This window comes from Orcinus orca, chromosome 1 (genome assembly GCF_937001465.1).
Source record: "Orcinus orca chromosome 1, mOrcOrc1.1, whole genome shotgun sequence".
NCBI classification, from domain to species: domain Eukaryota; kingdom Metazoa; phylum Chordata; class Mammalia; order Artiodactyla; family Delphinidae; genus Orcinus; species Orcinus orca.
In genome coordinates this window covers 177,733,261-177,749,880 of record NC_064559.1, presented here as the reverse complement: position 1 = coordinate 177,749,880, position 16,620 = coordinate 177,733,261, and the positions used below count along the sequence as shown (strand labels likewise).

The 16,620-nt window shown below is 40.4% G+C and overlaps 1 long non-coding RNA gene across 1 annotated transcript in view; it reads left to right on the top strand.

The window, feature by feature from the left end:
* Positions 1-15,088, top strand: part of LOC117200130 (uncharacterized) — a 31,542-nt gene extending 16,454 nt beyond the window's left edge. The window contains exons 4-5 of the long non-coding RNA XR_004481575.2: positions 7,516-7,583; positions 8,525-15,088. This is a non-coding gene — a long non-coding RNA (uncharacterized LOC117200130). The remainder of the gene's footprint in view (positions 1-7,515; positions 7,584-8,524) is intronic.
* The last annotated feature ends 1,532 nt before the right edge of the window (positions 15,089-16,620 follow it).

Below are 16,620 nucleotides of genomic sequence, written 5' to 3'. Positions count from 1 at the left end.
CTTGAGATGAATGAAAACAAAAGCACAGCATATCAAACCTTATCAATTATACCTTAATTAAAAATGTTATTAAATGTAATTAAAATAAAAAACTTAGATGTGGTGAAAGCAGTGCTAAGGGGGAAATTTGTAGCTATAAATGTTTACAGTTAAAAAAGAGAAAGATCTCAAATGAGCAACCTAATTTTACAACTTAAGGAATTAGAAAAAGAGCAAACTAAACCTAAAGCTAGTGGGAGGAAGGGTATAATAAAGATTAGAGCAGAGTTAAATGAAATAGAGAACAACAACAAAAACTGAAGATCAATGAAACCAAAAGTTGGTTCTGTGACAAGATCAACAAAGTTGGCAAACCTTTAGCTAGATGGACTAAGATGTAACAGAGACTCAAATTACTAAGGTCAGAAATGAAAGTGGGAACATTACAACCAATTCTACAGAAATAAAAAAGATGATGAAAGAGTGAGTGAGAGAGAGAGGGAGGAAACAAGTGTAACACTGGAAATGTTTGTATAAACAGTTTGACCCCTAAAAGTTAACTAATCTTAGATTACTTGTGTCAATATTTAGTATAAAATGTTTAAGTATGTAATACAACCTTGGAATTCTCCTACTAAAAGAGGGCATTCCTCTAGTCATTAGAAATATACCTAAAATCAAGGTATCTGCGAATAAGAGTGCTCTGGGTTTGGTTTTTGCTAAAACTGGAACTAAAAAAGTTTTTCTCTTCACTTTAAATCTTGATATAATTTCAGACTTACAGAAAAGTTCTGCTAGAGTGGAAACGCTAATACAAAGAGCCATTGTTAACACTTTGATATTTCTCTGTGTGTATAATAGTTTTGAATTTTCAAGAGTAAGTTGTAGACACAATATTTACTCCTAAATATTTCAATGTATATATCCCCCAAACAAGAGCATTTTCTTAATAGCTTCAGTCTAATGATCAAAACCAGGAAACTAACATTGACAATACTATTTTCTTTTCTTTTTTCACTTCCCTTCCCACATTTATTTTTTTTAAGTATAGTTGATTTACAATGTTGTGTTAATTTCTGTTGTACAGCAAAGTGATTCAGTTTATATATAAATATATATATATGTATGTATACATACACACACACATTCTTTTCCATATTCTTTTCCATTATGGTTTAATCACAGGATATTTAATATAGCTCCCTGTGCTATACAATAGGACCTTGTTGTTTATCCATTCTATATATAATAGTTAGCAGCTACTAATCCCAAACTCCCAATCCTTTCTTCCCCCCATCCCCCTTGGCAACCACAAGTCTGTTTTCTATGTCTGTGAGTCTGTTTCTGTTTCATAGATAAGTTCATTTGTGTCATATTTTAGATTCCACATATAAGTGACATCATATGGCATTTGTCTTTGTCTGACTTACTTCACTTAGTATAATAATCTCTAGGTCCATCCATGTCGCTGCAAATGGCATTATTTCATTCTTTTTTATGGCTAAGTAGTAGTCCATTGTATATACATACCACATGTTCTTTATCCATTCATCTGTCGATGGACATTTAGGTTGTTTCATGTCTTGGCAATTGTGAATAGTGCTGCTATAAACATAGAGGTGCATGTATCTTTTTGAATTATAGTTTTGTTTGGATATATGCCCAGGAATGGGATTGCTGGATCATATGGCAACTCTATTTTTAGTTTTTTGAGGAACCTTCATACTGTTTTCTATAGTGGCTACATCAATTTACATTCCCACCAACAGTGTAGGAGGATTCCTTTTTCTCCACACCTTCCCCAGGATTTGTTATTTGTAGACTTTTTAATGATGGCCATTCTGACTAGTGTGAGGTGATACCTCACTGTAGTTCTGATTTGCATTTTTCTACTACTTAGCAATGTTGAGCATCTTTTCATGTGCCTATTGGTCATCTGTATATCTTCTTTGGAGAAATATCGATTTAGGTCTTCTGCTCATTTTTTGACTGGTTGTCTGTTTTTTGTTATTGAGTTATATGAGCTGTTTGTATATTTTGGAAATTAAGCCTCTGTCCGTTGCATCATTTGCAAATATTTTCTCCCAATCCATAGGTTGTCTTTTCATTTTATTTATGGTTTCCTTTGCTGTACAAAAGCTTGTGAGGGCTTCCCTGGTGGCGCAGTGGTTGAGAGTCCACCTACCGATGCAGGGGACACGGGTTCGTGCCCCGATCCGGGAAGATCCCACATGCCACGGAGCGGCTGGGCCCGTGAGCCATGGCCGCTGAGCCTGCGCGTCCGGAGCCTGTGCTCCGCAACGGGAGAGGCCACGACAGTGAGAGGCCCGCGGAACGCAAAAAAAAAAAAAAAAAAAAAAAAGCTTGTGAGTTTGATTGGGTCCCATTTGTTTATTTTTGCTTTTATTTCTATTGCCTTGAGACACTGACCTAAGAAAACATTGGCATGATTTATGTCAGAGAATGTTTTGCCTATGTTATCTTCTAGGCATTTTATGGTGTCCTGTCTTATATTTAAGTCATTAAGCCATTTAAGTTTAGTTTTGTGTATGGTGTGAGGGTGTGTTCTAACTACATTGATTTACACGCGGTCTTCCAACTTTCCCAACACCGCTTGCTGAAGAGATGACACAATACTATTTTCTAGTCTACAGACCTTATTCAGATTTGCCAATTGTTCCAATAGAGTCCTTTATAGCAAAAGAAAAGTTTTGATCAGGCATTGATTCCAGCTGCCATGTTTCTTTAGTCTCCTTTAATCAAGAAAAGTGCCTCGGTCTTTTTTCTTCATGACATTGACATTTTGAAGGAAATATATTACTTTCTTATTGCTGCTGTAACAAATTATCACAAGCCTAGTGGCTTAAAATGACACAAATTTATTATCTTACAGTTCTGGAGGTGAGAAGTCTCACAAGCCTACGTCAAGGTGTTCACAGGGCTATATTCCATTTGAAGGCGCTAGAGGGTAATCCATTTGCTTGCCTTTTCTAGCTTCTAGAAGCTGCCTGCATTCCTTGGCCCATGGCTCTGTTCCTCCACTTTCAAAGCCAGCAATGTTGGCTGAGACCTTCGTATGCTGCCCTTTCTCTGGGTCTCTCTCTTCTGCCTTCTTCCACTCGTGTGGACCCTTGTGATTAGATTAGACCGAGGTGGCTAATCCAGGATACTCTCCCTATCTCAAAGTCAGCTGATTAGCAATCTTAATTCATATGCAAACGTAATTCTCTTTGCCAGGTAACCTAACATATTCACAGGTTCTGAGGATTAGTATGTGGCTATCTTTTGGCTACCACAATAGGCCAGTTACTTTTAAGAATGGCCCTTAATTTTCATTTGTCTGATGTTTCCTTATGGTTAGATTCAGGTTATGCACTTTTGGAAGAAATGCCACAGATGTACAATTGACCTTGTATCTGGAAACCTTGATGAACTTGTACTGGTTTTAGTCTTGATTATTTGGATGTTCTGTGTATGTTCATATCATCTGTGAATAGTAACACTATATATAATATTTTCCCTTCTAATTTCTTCCTTCCTTGCTCCTTCCCTCCCTCCCTCCTTCCCTCCCTTCCTTCCTTCCTTCCTTCTTTCTCTTTCCTCCCTCTCTCCCTTCCTTCCTTCACTGCTCGGGATCTTAGTTCCCTCACCCGGGATTGAACCAGGGCCGTCGGCAGTGAGAGCGCAGAGTCCCAACCACTGGACGGCCAGGGAATTCCTCCCTTCCAATTTCTATACCTATTATTTTTCTTATCGTATCGACCAAGACCTCCAGGACTATGTTAAACAGTAACTGGGATCGCTGGCCTCCTTTCCTTCTTGCTCTTACAGGGAATACATCTAAAATTCTATGCTAAGTGTAATGTTTGCTGTAGGTTTTTCATGTATAGCCCTTATCTAAATTAAGAAAAGTCCCTTCCTTTCTTCTTTTTAATTTTTTAATATTTTTTATTTATTAAAAAAAATTTTGGCTGTTTTGGGTCTTCATTTCTGCGCGTGGGCTTTCTCTAGTTGCGGCGAGCGGGGGCTACTCTTCCTTGAGGAGCACAGGCTCTAGGTGTGCGGTCTTCAGTAGTTGCCGCATGCAGGCTCAGTAGTTGCGGTGCACGGGCTTAGTTGCTCCGTGGCATGTGGGATCTTCCCGGACCAGGGATTGAACCCATGTCTCCTGTCCCCTGTCAACCAATAATAGCATGACAGGAACGATCAGAAAAAACTTGTGCTCTCAATTAGAGCAGAAAACCTGATAATTTATAATCTTGTTTCTGTCTCCCTCTCCAAACTTATTTTCCACTACATTGTCACAGAAACCTTTGCTCTAGTCATACTATTTGTTGTTCTCTGAAGACATGATGCTCTCTCTTTACTCTGTGCCTTTGCACATGCTGTTCCCTGTGTCTGGAATGCCTTTCCACTAGTTTTCTGCTTTTTACTCCACATTCAGTGCAAGCATTCTTTCTTTCTTTCTTTCTTTCTTTTAGTCACGCCATGCGGCATATGGGATCTTAGTTCCCCCGACGAGGGATCAAACTCCTGCCTCCTGCAGTGGAAGCGTGGAATCTTAACCACTGGACCGCCAGTGAAGTTCCTCTTTCTTTTTTAGATTGAAATATAATTGACATACAACATTATATTAGTTTCAGGTGTACAACATAGTGATTTGACATTTACATACATTATGAGATCATCACCGTGATAAATCTAGTTAACATGTCATCATTTAAAGTTATTACCATATTTTTGGCCATATTTCCTATTCTGTATATTACATCTTCATGACTTATTTATTTATAAATGGAAGTTTGTGTCCCCTAATCCCCTTCACCTATTCCCCATCCCCCCCACCCAGCGCCATCATTCTTGACTCTTGAAATCATATAAACTATTTCCAAATCTTGCCCAAGGTGGGTGTTCTTCTGTGCATCTAAGGTACTCTATGCTCACTCTTATCTCAGAAATTATTATATGTGTTAAATTTAAATGTGGTGCAGATACTCAAATTCTGTTTAAATCAGAAATCTCCTAGCGTCATTTTTTTTTACCTGTGTATGTATTCAATATGAGAAGAGGAAAATGCCATTGATCCTCTACCAGCTTAACAAAATAAAGTTACAAGTATTTATACCTTCCATAAAATAGAGATGCCAACAATTATTAAAGAAGACATCTGTGTGGTCAGGCCATTGAAAATGGCTGTTCTCTTGCTCTCTCTACATCCTCTGCTTGATCAGTCCCTGTTTCACTCACATGACTATCCAATCCTCTTAATTATGGGGCTTAACCAGTAACTGCCTATGTTCTTGCCTCCTGCCTCAGCTGCTGGTTTCCCTGGTAACTGATGAGCCAAACGGACATCAATTCCCCTATAAATGGTAGCCTCCTTCTCCCCACCCCCCAGTAGTGAAGATTGATGCCATGTCCTGCCTGCTATCTGCTGTACATGGTGAGGTGTCACACCGGGACCTTGCTTCAGACTTGTAAGGTCTCCTATCCAATAAAACCATTGATGACTCTGTCATTGTATCTGGGCTCTTCCTTCAGTCTTGCGGCTGGGCAACTACAAGGCTTGCAGGCCTGTGGGGTGCAGCCCAACAACAGTCAATCATTAAAGGCCTTTTTGGGATTAAAGATTACTTTCATTGGATATACCAGCAATCTCAGGAGCCCTGATGTTTTAAAGGGCTACCTTGTTAGTAGCCCTTTGCAAGAACAATTATATGAAGCAGAATAGTTTCTGCTTATCTACAGCTGGGAGGAAGGAAGGATCATTTCTTTTTGCCTAGCTAAGAGTTCTTCCACTAGCAGTTAGAAGAAACTACAGTTTAAAAGGTCGCAGAAAGGGAGACACGGGTTTGGGAAGGTGGTGTAGGAGAAGCAGCACTTAAGCTAGGTCTTGAAAGGTGAAGAGAAGAAGGAGAGAACTTCCTTGGGATAGGGAATGGCAAGAGCAAGGATTGTTTGCCATGGGTGGGGTTTGGTGAAACTAGCTTGAAGAAGGATTATGTTGGTAATTGGGAAGTAAGTACTGTTGAGGAGATGGGCTGAGAAAGATTAGGATGGACCCTTGAAAGCTAAGCAAAGGGAGTTTGGATTTTTTTAAAATTAATTAATTTTTATTTTTGGCTGCATTGGGTCTTCATTGCTGCGTGCGAGCTTTCTCTAGTTGCAGCGAGTGGAGGCTGCTCTTGGTTGTGGTATGCAGGCTTCTCACTGCGGTGGCTTCTCTTGTTGCGGAGCACGGGCTTTAGGCACGCAGGCTTCAGTAGTTGTGGCTCACGGGCTCTAGCGCTCAGGCTCAGTAGCTGTAGCGCACGAGTTTAGTTGCTCCGCGGCATGTAGGATCCTCCTACCAGACCAGGGATCGAATCCGTGTCCCCTGCCTTGGCAGGCAGATTCTTCACCACTGCGCCACAAGGGAAGTCCTGGGAGTTTGAATTTAATGTGATAGTAAACAAGGAGTCATTTGAAATTTCGAGCAGAGCACTATTTTGACAAAAGCAAAGCTTTAGCAAGATTAATTTGATAACTGTAGGATGAGTCAAGCCTCAGTATCTCATCCCTTTGCCTTTAACCTCTTCCTTCCCAAACCCGACCCTAATTTTTTAGGGCAGAGGTTCTCAAGTATTCTAGGGACATGGACCCCATTGAGAGTATGATGAAAATCTAGGACCTATTCCTCAGAAAAACACCAACTCCAGATTTTTCACAGATTCCCTGAAACCCATCCATGGATTCCAGGATAGTTTCCAATCTTAAGAGCTAATGGATTTTAGCAATATTGAAATGGCTACTATGTTTTGACTGTTAACTATTGACTGGGCTATGCGTTTGTTTTGTGAGTGGATTGCAGTCATAGCTCAATATAATTTTTAATCTTGCCTTCTTATTTAATGTGTCATAACCATTTTCCATGTTATTGCATAGTCTTTTAAAATTTTAGTCACTGTTTAACATTCCACTGAATGGATATTTCCTTATAGTTGTTCATCTATGTGGCTTTTAACTTATTATAGACCGGATGGACATCACACATCATTGTGCAAATAACTTTTCCATTATTTTGGATTAGTATTACAGGATACATTCCTAGGAGAGGTCAAAGTATTTAAACATTTTATTTGACAGTTAGTACCAAATTGCTTTCCAAAAGAAAGGGCCAATTTAGCCTCTCACTCATTAGGAAAATGTAATCGTTATTATCATTTGCTTTTCTTTGATTGACACTGTTAATATTTTTTTCCCTACGTTTATTTACTAATTTGCTGTATTTTATTAGAAATTGTTCATGTAAAGGTTAATTGGAAAAATGAAAATGTCCATTTCATTAGAAAAGTCTCAGTTGATAATGGTATCTTTAGAAAACAATAGAGCCCCTTTCCAAATGCAGGTGAAGTCAATATCTCCTTCTAGAGAAAGGGTATATATGATGTTGGTAAAGAACTTTCCTGGGTCAGGATCAGGATATGTGAATTTGTATTTGTTCTTTAAGATGCTGGAGTGGCTTTTAATATGATTGTATCATCTATCCATTTTCAGAACCTTATGTAAAAGACTGCTTTCTCGTGACTGTATCAGAGAAAGGAGGGCATCTCCAAATACAGAAGGTGGAAAAATGAAGATTTGACCCAACTTCCCCAACTGGCACAGGGAAGGATTTGCTTAGAGCAAGCATTGGCTGTTTCCAGCCAGTTGTAAAACAGTAAACAGCTCATATGATCATAAATGGGCATGTCCCAGAAATTCATAGCAATATTTTATTTCCCCATCAAGACCAGGAAATTCAGCCTCTGAATTTTTCAGTTTGAAAAAGATATAACCAATCACATTCCAGAGTGGGAAAGTAGGGATTTTTTTCTTTTGAAAGTTTTTCAAAATCAAGGTTTCTAGCTATGGGTTTTTGTGCAAACAACCCAATTTCTCTTTGCCTTAGTTTCCTTATTGTAAAATGAAGATGACAATAGCCCCTGCCTCATAGGGTTGTTGTGAGAATTAATATGCCTAAGATACTTAGAACAGTCCCTGGCACCATGCAAGCATTAGCTATTATTAACACTATTATTGTAACTATTGGGTCAGAATTAAAATTACATTAGAATTAGAATTTTAATATTCTTTATAAATTCTGCTAGTGTTTACCTTTTGAAAAAATCTAGAAAATTATATACTTAAAAAATAAATATTAAGAAAAAACTTGATATAGGAGGGTGAGGAAAATCATATTGTCCATATTATAGTCAGAGAAAGGCTGCTCATTGGGAGATGTGTCCATACTGCATGGCAAGTTGACTGAGTCTTGTGTTACAGTGATTTTTATTTTGTATTGTGCCAAGCCAACTGGGAAACATACAAAGAGGGATTTTTTATCATAATATCAAAATACATAGGAATAACTCTAACTAAAAAGAATCAATATTAGTTGATGAGTTTCTTGACACAGAGTTTTTGCTTTGAGGCTGCATTTATGCAATTGTGATCATATGCCCCCAGAGGGCTTTTGTCAATGACTCCCGGATACAGATAGGATAAAATCTTTGTGTCTTCACAGTCTGACCCTGCTCATGTCTAGCCCTGCAGAGAGTGGTCGAGGAAGTGAGTGATGGTAACTGAAGCAGAGAAGGTAAGCAGGGTTCAGATAGTAGAGGGTCTTGTGTAGCACTAGGAAGTTTGGATTTTATCCTGAGGGCAGTAGGATCCATAGAAGGATTTTTAAGTAGGGAGTGACAATCAGATTCTAGAAAAATCACATTGGTAATAGTGTGGAATGTTAGGTAGATAAGTAAATGTGGATACAGGGAGGCCAATGAGAAGGCTGTTTCAGTAGTCCAGGGGAGAAGTTAGTTATAAATCTGTAGATATCATTTATGGTCAAGTATTATCAAAATATTTTGTGAACATTATCTTGTTTAATGCTCTTAACGGTCTTGTGAGATTAGTGTTATCTTTGTTTTATGTATTGCAAAATTGAGGTGTAAATCAGGTAAGCAATTTGCTCAAGGCCACACACAGACTGATTCAGAAGCTGGGTTTCTAACTGTGGTGTGTCCAATTTCAAAGCCCATGAGCTTGACCAGTAAGCTACACTATTATTCTACTGACATGAATTATAATAGGGGCAATTCAGAAAGAAAGAGGCAGCTAAATGTAAGAGATACTAAGGAGGAAGCATCAGCAAGACTTTGTGATTGATGAGATATAGAATCTGAAGGGAAGGGAGGAGCTGAAGTTGACATATAGGCAATGGGGCAGGGCAGAGGTGGGAACCCCATTCCTAATTGTTTCTATGTGGAGGAACTTTTAAAGGGACCTCCTGACCTCTCTCTGCTTCCTCATTCTTCTTTCCTTCAAGGAGAGGAAAAGTGGCTTAGCTGGTAAGTTTGGAAAAAGCTGAGCTACTTGGTTAAGTTCCTTCCTCTTTTTTCTTTGGGAATGGTCTACTCTTCCATGTCTTAAGTTTTATTGGGTTGGTCATCAAGTGGGAGGCCTGAAGAACCCAGAGCTCTCTTTGACTGCTTGGGTGTATCGGTTCAGATTAATTTCACTGCAGGTGGCAGAAATCCAAAACACCATAGCTTAAATGGATTAGAATTTTTATTTTTTTACATAATGTCCAGAGGTAGGCAGACCAAGGCCAGTGGACTTGATGGCTTTGTGCCCTCAAAGTCCTTGAGGACCCAGTTGCCTCCTGCTTATTGCTCAGTCATACCTAGAGTACAGGGTGCTCTGAGGACGTAAAACTAATATATTCTTGCCATCACATCTGTGTTCCAGGCAGCAGGATGGGGGAAGGGAGGAAGGAGAGAAGAAGGCACAAAATTTAGGGAGGTTTTCCTTGAAGCTGCCTTGTAGACCTTCAGTTTATATCTTATTGGCCTGTATACCTCGCTACAGGGAAAACTAGGAATTATAGTCTTTACTCCAAGAAACCATTTCCTCAGCCCAAAACTGAATGTGAAAGGCAGAATAGGGAATAATCAGCAGCCTCTGCAGCAGTGGGTGTGAGTCTGCCTAATTCAGGGATGAACTTAACGAGCTCATTTTCCCCAGGTCTGAACCCTGTCCTCCAAAGTAGCATTTAAAAAAACTTTTTTAAAAAATTTATTTATTTTCTTTATTTTTATTTTCGGTTGCATGGGTCTTCATTGCTGCACATGGGTTTTCTCTAGTTGAGGTGAGCGAGGGCTACTCTTCGTTGTGGTGCACGGGCTTCTCATTGTGGTGGCTTCTCTTGTTGCGGAGCACAGGCTCGAGGCACGTGGGCTTCAGTAGTTGCAGTACCCGGGTTCAGTAGTTGTGGCTCGTGGGGTCTAGAGTGCAGGCTCAGTAGCTGTGGCATATGGGCTTAGCTGCTCCGAGGCATGTGGGATCTTCCTGGACCAGGGCTCGAACCCGTGTCCCTGTATTGGCAGGCGGATTCTTAACCACTGCACCACCAGGGAAGCCCCAAACTAACATTTATCAGTAAAAAAGCTGACGTTTATCTCCATCTCTCTTACTCCTGTATCTATTTCTCAGTATTCCAAGCCTGTTCACTAGATGCTGGTGTTTGAAGTAAGACTCCCTTTTGCCCCCTAAAATCAGCTTTATATTCAATTTTGCCCATTAGATAAACAATTTTGCCAATTAGATAAACCATCTCCCTCCTTTTGAGGAGGAGTCGGTAGGGGGTTAAGAGACGGGCATAAGTTACCTTCCTGTTGCCCACCCCTTCCCACCTGCAAGGAGTGGAGCACAAATTTCCTGTGGAAACATTAGGTTATGGCATCCCTGTCCCCTCTCACCACCCCAACTAATACTATTGGTGACAGTTGCTTGGTCAACCTACAATATCAGGGACACCTGAATTCATAAGTTTTTTCACAACTGAAGCCTTCATAGTATGCTTTTCTTTATGCCCCTAAATATAACTTAAAAATAACAAACCTACTGTAATTTATTGGGGTCTTTTATTTTATTTTTTTTGTGGTACACGGGTCTCTCACTGTTGTGGCCTCTCCCGTTGCAGAGCACAGGCTCCAGACACGCAGGCCCAGTGGCCATGGCTCACGGGCCCAGCCGCTCCGTGGCATGTGGGATCCTCCCGGACTGGGGCACGAACCTGTGTCCCCTGCATTGGCAGGCAGACTCTCAACCACTGCGCCACCAGGGAAGCCCTATTGGGACCTTTTAAATAGAGCTCGTAGTCTTCATGTTTTTATTCCTTGCCCCCCTCTCATTCTGATTTTGATATCCCTCAGATCCTCTCTGATGTTAAAGATTGTCTGACTACCTACTTCTTGGGACAGTGTTTAGCTGCTCTTGTTGCTACTGGCTTCCTATGAGATTTTGCTTTCTAAAAAGTCTCTTAGAGGGAATTCCCTGACGGTCCAGTGGTCAGGGCTCCGCACTTCCACTGCCGTGGCCTGTGTTAGATCCCTGGTTGGGGAACTAAGATCCCGCAAGCCACGTAGCCCGGCCAAACACAAAAAGGTCTTTTACATATTTCTGTAAGTCATCATTGAAGGGAGTTGAACTTCCTTAAACTTACTGATTGATAGTTATATGAGTTGTAGGCCTTTGAGATTGGCTGTTTCTGAAACATTTCTCCCATTTTAATTCTGCCCTGTTGGTCTCTCTTTCCAGGTTCTTTTAGGGGGAACTATCCTCTAGAGCCTGAGGGTGAAGAGAGGGAATTGTTGCCCTATATCTGCCTACTGAATGATGAGTGCAGAATCCTGGGTGACCATGGTCCTGAGCTCTTAAGGCCAGGCCCACCAGGAATATGAGAAACTACCAATGATGACATTAGAAGAGACCTCAAATTGGAAACATGAATCCATCCTGCAAGGGCATGGCCTCAGCCCTGAGATTTCTTACCAGTCTGGTAAACAGTTCCACTATCAGGAGAGAGAAGGACTCCAGGAAGCTCTCAGCCAGCTCCCAGAAGCTCTGCCCTCAGTGGCTAAGGCCAGAGATGCACATGAGAGAACAGCTATTTACTGTGCTGCCAGAGGCAGTTCACAGCTGGGTACAGGAACATTGTCCAGAAGGTGGTGAATAAGTGGTGACAGTGGTGGAGGACGTGTCTCAGGAGAGTGGTAGGAAGATGGCCATTAGTGGTAGGAGAGTGAGTTCTTCACAGACTGGAGTTAGGGTTTTGGAAGTCAAGCCTGGGGTCAGTACAACTCGTATCAGTAATATATGTTTATCTGTGAAGGTAAAACGTCAGCATTGTATTCATTCAAATTTTTGAGTGCCACCCTGAGCTAGGCATTAGGGATGTAAAGATAATCAAAAGACATGCCCCATACCCATGTGAAATTTATGGTGCAGGAGGAGATACAGACATTAAACAATTTCACAAGTGAGTAAGGATGGTTTGATTATGAAGAACAAGTACAGAGTGCTATGAGAGCTTATACTGTTGGGTTTTGAGGGAGCTCAAAAAGCAACACCTCTCTTCTCCCCACCTGAGTTTCGAAGCAAGACACACAGGAGTCAGGCAGATAAGTATCAAAATGTCAGTTCCTTTACTGACCAACTAACTGACTTGCTAATACAAGCTGGTTTTACCACTTTAGGAAAAGGCTTTTCTACATGAAGTTGAGGTTGAGACTTGAAAGATAAGTAGGCATTAGCCAGGCATACGGGAAGGGGATAGATGGCAGTGGAAACAGCCTTGAGATGGGAAGAAGGATAGTGTGTTCAAGGAACTAAAAGAATGCTGGTATGGTTGAAGTATAGGGAAGGAGGGAGAAAATGGTTTGAGATGAAGGTAGAGGTAGTCTGGAGCTAAATTATATTTTATCCTAAGGGTAACTACAAGATAATGAAGGTTTTAAGCAAAGAAGTGACATTCAGTTTTGTGTTCTAAGAAGATCGGTTTGTTATGTGGAAAATAGATTGCAGTGGAGCAAGAATGGATACAGGGAGACCAGTTAGGAGGTCATTGCAGTGGCACAGCAGAGAGATGACAATGACTCAAACGAGGTTGGCTGCAGTGGACTCACTAGAACTTGGTGATTAATGGGATTTGCAGGGGGCAGGGGTGTGGATTAAGGATGCTTCTTAGATATCCAACTTGAGTACTATCTACCAAGAGCAAAAAGACTAGAGGGAGAGGTAGATTTGATGGAAACATGTCAGTTTTAAAAAAAATTAATTAATTAATTAATTATTTGGTTACACTGGGTCTTAGCTGCAGCAGGCGGGCTCCTTAGTTGTGGCTTGTGGGCTCCTTATTTGTGGCTCGCCTGCTCCTTAGTTGTGGCATGCGAACTCTTAGTTGCAGCATGCATGTGGGATCTAGTTCCCTGACAAGGGATCGAACCTGGGCCCCCTGCATTGGGACCTCGGAGTCTTAACCACTGCGCCACCAGTGAAGTCCCAATTTCAGTTTTTGATATGTTAAGGGCCTATGAGGCACTTGAATGGGAGGTCAAACAGTTGGATTTTGTTTTTGAAGCTGAAGAAGAAAGGTCTGGGCTGGTGAAGATTGGGAAGTTATAATAGCTAAAGTAATAATAATTAAAGCTATAGCAGTGATGAGATTGCTCAGACAGAGAGTGTAGAGAGAGATGAGAAGACGACCTGGGGATGGAGATCCCCAGGAGCTCCAGTATCTAAAGGTCCAGTTGGATCAGGAAGAGCTGGCAAAGGAGCCTGAGGAGTAGCAGTATTTGACATGGAGAGTCTTGTCTTGGGCTCTGTCAGTCTATAGAAGGAGGACCTCATTAGGTCTGGTGCCTCAGGCACAGCAGACCCAGCCTCCATTGTGGGAGTCCAGTGCTGGAGCAGTCCTCCTCGCCTCTATTGCTCTGCCAGCTCCGCAGGCATCAGCCTCCCTACGAGAATGAAGGACCACCACAGGAAGGTAGCTGTACTTGTTATGTCCAGGTCTCAGGAGAGCTAGAATCCTCTTGCCCCTCTAACATCCTTTTGTGACTTGGTCCTTCCCTTCTTTTCTGTTCTTCCCAGGAATTCCTACCTGGGCTGATGGGGCCCCCTGAATTTTTAAATTGTCCTTACTACCATTTCCACTATCCTTATTTCCCCTGTCCCTTAAACACCCACCACATGTGTGGATAGCAGACACTTGGTTACATTCAATCTCCCCTGGGTTCTACTCACAAGGTCTAAGTCCTTTTTAAAAATAATGTTACTTGTTTGCCTTTGCATTCATGTAAATCTCACCTTTAATTTATTGCAGATAACCTGTTTTTAAAAGGAAGGTTTCTATGTCTTTTTTATTTATTGTGCAAACAATAAGGTTTGCTTTCTTTAATTTCTCCTCTACGGGTAGTGAGCCCTCCTCTATTCTCCTAAAACCCTGACCTGAAATGTCTTAGTTAAGGTCACAGGAGACTTTTCTCCAGAATTCGTTTTTTAAAAGTGGGTGATCCTGATTATGTCAGGCCTTATACTAGTGAAATAACTTAAGAACCAAGTTATTTGAAGGGTAAGGGTGGATGGGCTGGGATGTGTCCTGATATAGGTCAAAGTCTGTGAAAGGGACCGAATTGCTTATTCAGCTTTGTATCCACAAAATTAAATCCAGTGACCTAACTCTTAATAAATGTTTGAAGGATGGATGGATACATGGACGCATGGATGGATGGATGGACAGATGGTTAAATACATGGCCTCTGCTAGAATAAGAGATGTGTATGGAATAGAAACCCCAAAATCTCTGAAGAAATTAAAAAAGAGATATGAACTTAACTTCCTCTTGAGCTCTGCTTGTTTTACCTGATAAGATCTGCCTCTCATCTATGACCTGGCATGATCAAACTCTGGCCCTAAAAAAAGCAAAGGAGGACAGGAAAGAAGTGAGAAGAGGGACCACAGCAAGACAAATGGTAAGGAATCTATCCCCTGACGTGCTGGTGCACAGGAGTGATACATGTTAAAAATCTAAGAACTCTTTCAATACCTATTCAACAAAAATTCAATGTGAAGGATTAATCTCCAAAATATACAAACAGCTCATGCAGCTCAATATCAAAAAAACAAACAACCCAATCCAAAAATGGGCAGAAGACCTAAGCAGACATTTCTCCAAAGAAGATATACAGATTACCAACAAACACATGAAAGGATGCTGAACATCACTAATCATTAGAGAAATGCAAATCAAAACGACAATGAGGTATCACCTCACATCAGTCAGAATGGCCATCATGAAAAAATCTAAAAACAGTAAATGCTGGAGAGGGTGCAGAGAAAAGGGAACCCTCTTGCACTGTTGGTGGGAATGTAAATTGGTACAGCCACTATGGAGAACAGTATGGAGGTTCCTTAAAAAACTAAAAATAGAACTACCATATGACCCAGCAATCCCACTACTGGGCATATACCCTGAGAAAACCATAATTCAAAAAGAGTCATGTGCCCCAATGTTGATTGCAGCTCTATTTACAATAACCAGGACATGGAAGCAACCTAATTGTCCATCGACAGATGAATGGATAAAGAAGATGTGGCGCATATATCCAATGGAATATTACGCAGCCATAAAAAGAAATGAAATTGAGTTATTTGTAGTGAGGTGGATGGACCTAGAGTCTGTCATACAGAGTGAAGTAAGTCAGAAAGAAAAACAAATACCGTATGCTAACACATATATATGGAATCTAAAAAAAAAAAAAAAAGGTTCTGAAGAACCTAGGGGCAGGACAGGAATAAAGACGTAGATGTAGAGAATGGACTTGAGGATATGGGGAGGGGGTAGGGTAAGCTGGGACAAAGTGAGAGTGTAGCATGGACATATATACACTACCAAATGTAAAATAGATAGCTACTGGGAAGCAGCCGCATAGCACAGGGAGATCAACTCGGTGCTTTGTGTCCACCTACAGGGGTGGGATAGGGAGGGTGAGAGGGAGACACAAGAGGGAGGAGATATGGGGATATATGTATATGTATAGCTGATGTGCTTTGTTATACAGCAGAAACTAACACACCATTGTAAAGCAATTATACTCCAATAAAGATGTTAAAAAAATAAAGGTATGTACATTGTTTTTTTTGACATAATGCTATATTGCACACTTAATACAGTATAGTGTAACCATAACTTTCACATGCATTAGGAAACCAGAAAATTCATGTAGACTTGCTTTATTGTGATAATCACTTTATCGTCATAATTTCTTTTTTTTTTTGTGGTCTGAAACCAAATCCTCAATATCTCAGAGGTATCCCTGTATCCTTCAAGAATTATATTTTCTGTATATCAGAAACATATCAGGCTTACTTATAATTCTACATGGCTTAGTTTTTTTTAAAAGAAATGGGTGTTGTGTTTTATGAAGTGATTTTTCAACAGTGATTAAGGTTTAGGTTTTTCTCTTTACCTAAATTTGAACCATCCTTGCATTCCAGTGGTGGTATAGTGGTGATGATGATACTATTAATAATTGACATTTATTAAGCATTTAGTATATACCAGTCAGTGTTCTTTGTTCTTTATGTTCAACTCAATACTACATCCCTATGAGATAGTTCCTACTGTATGATTACCATGTTGTTTTACACATAAGGAAATTGAGACACTGAAAAGTTTAAAAATGTGCCACATTACTTAGCTGTTTCTTGGATATGACATTATTCTTTTAGAACTCCACTCATTTTCCGTTTTTTTGCTCTTATTTTGTTTAGGAATTT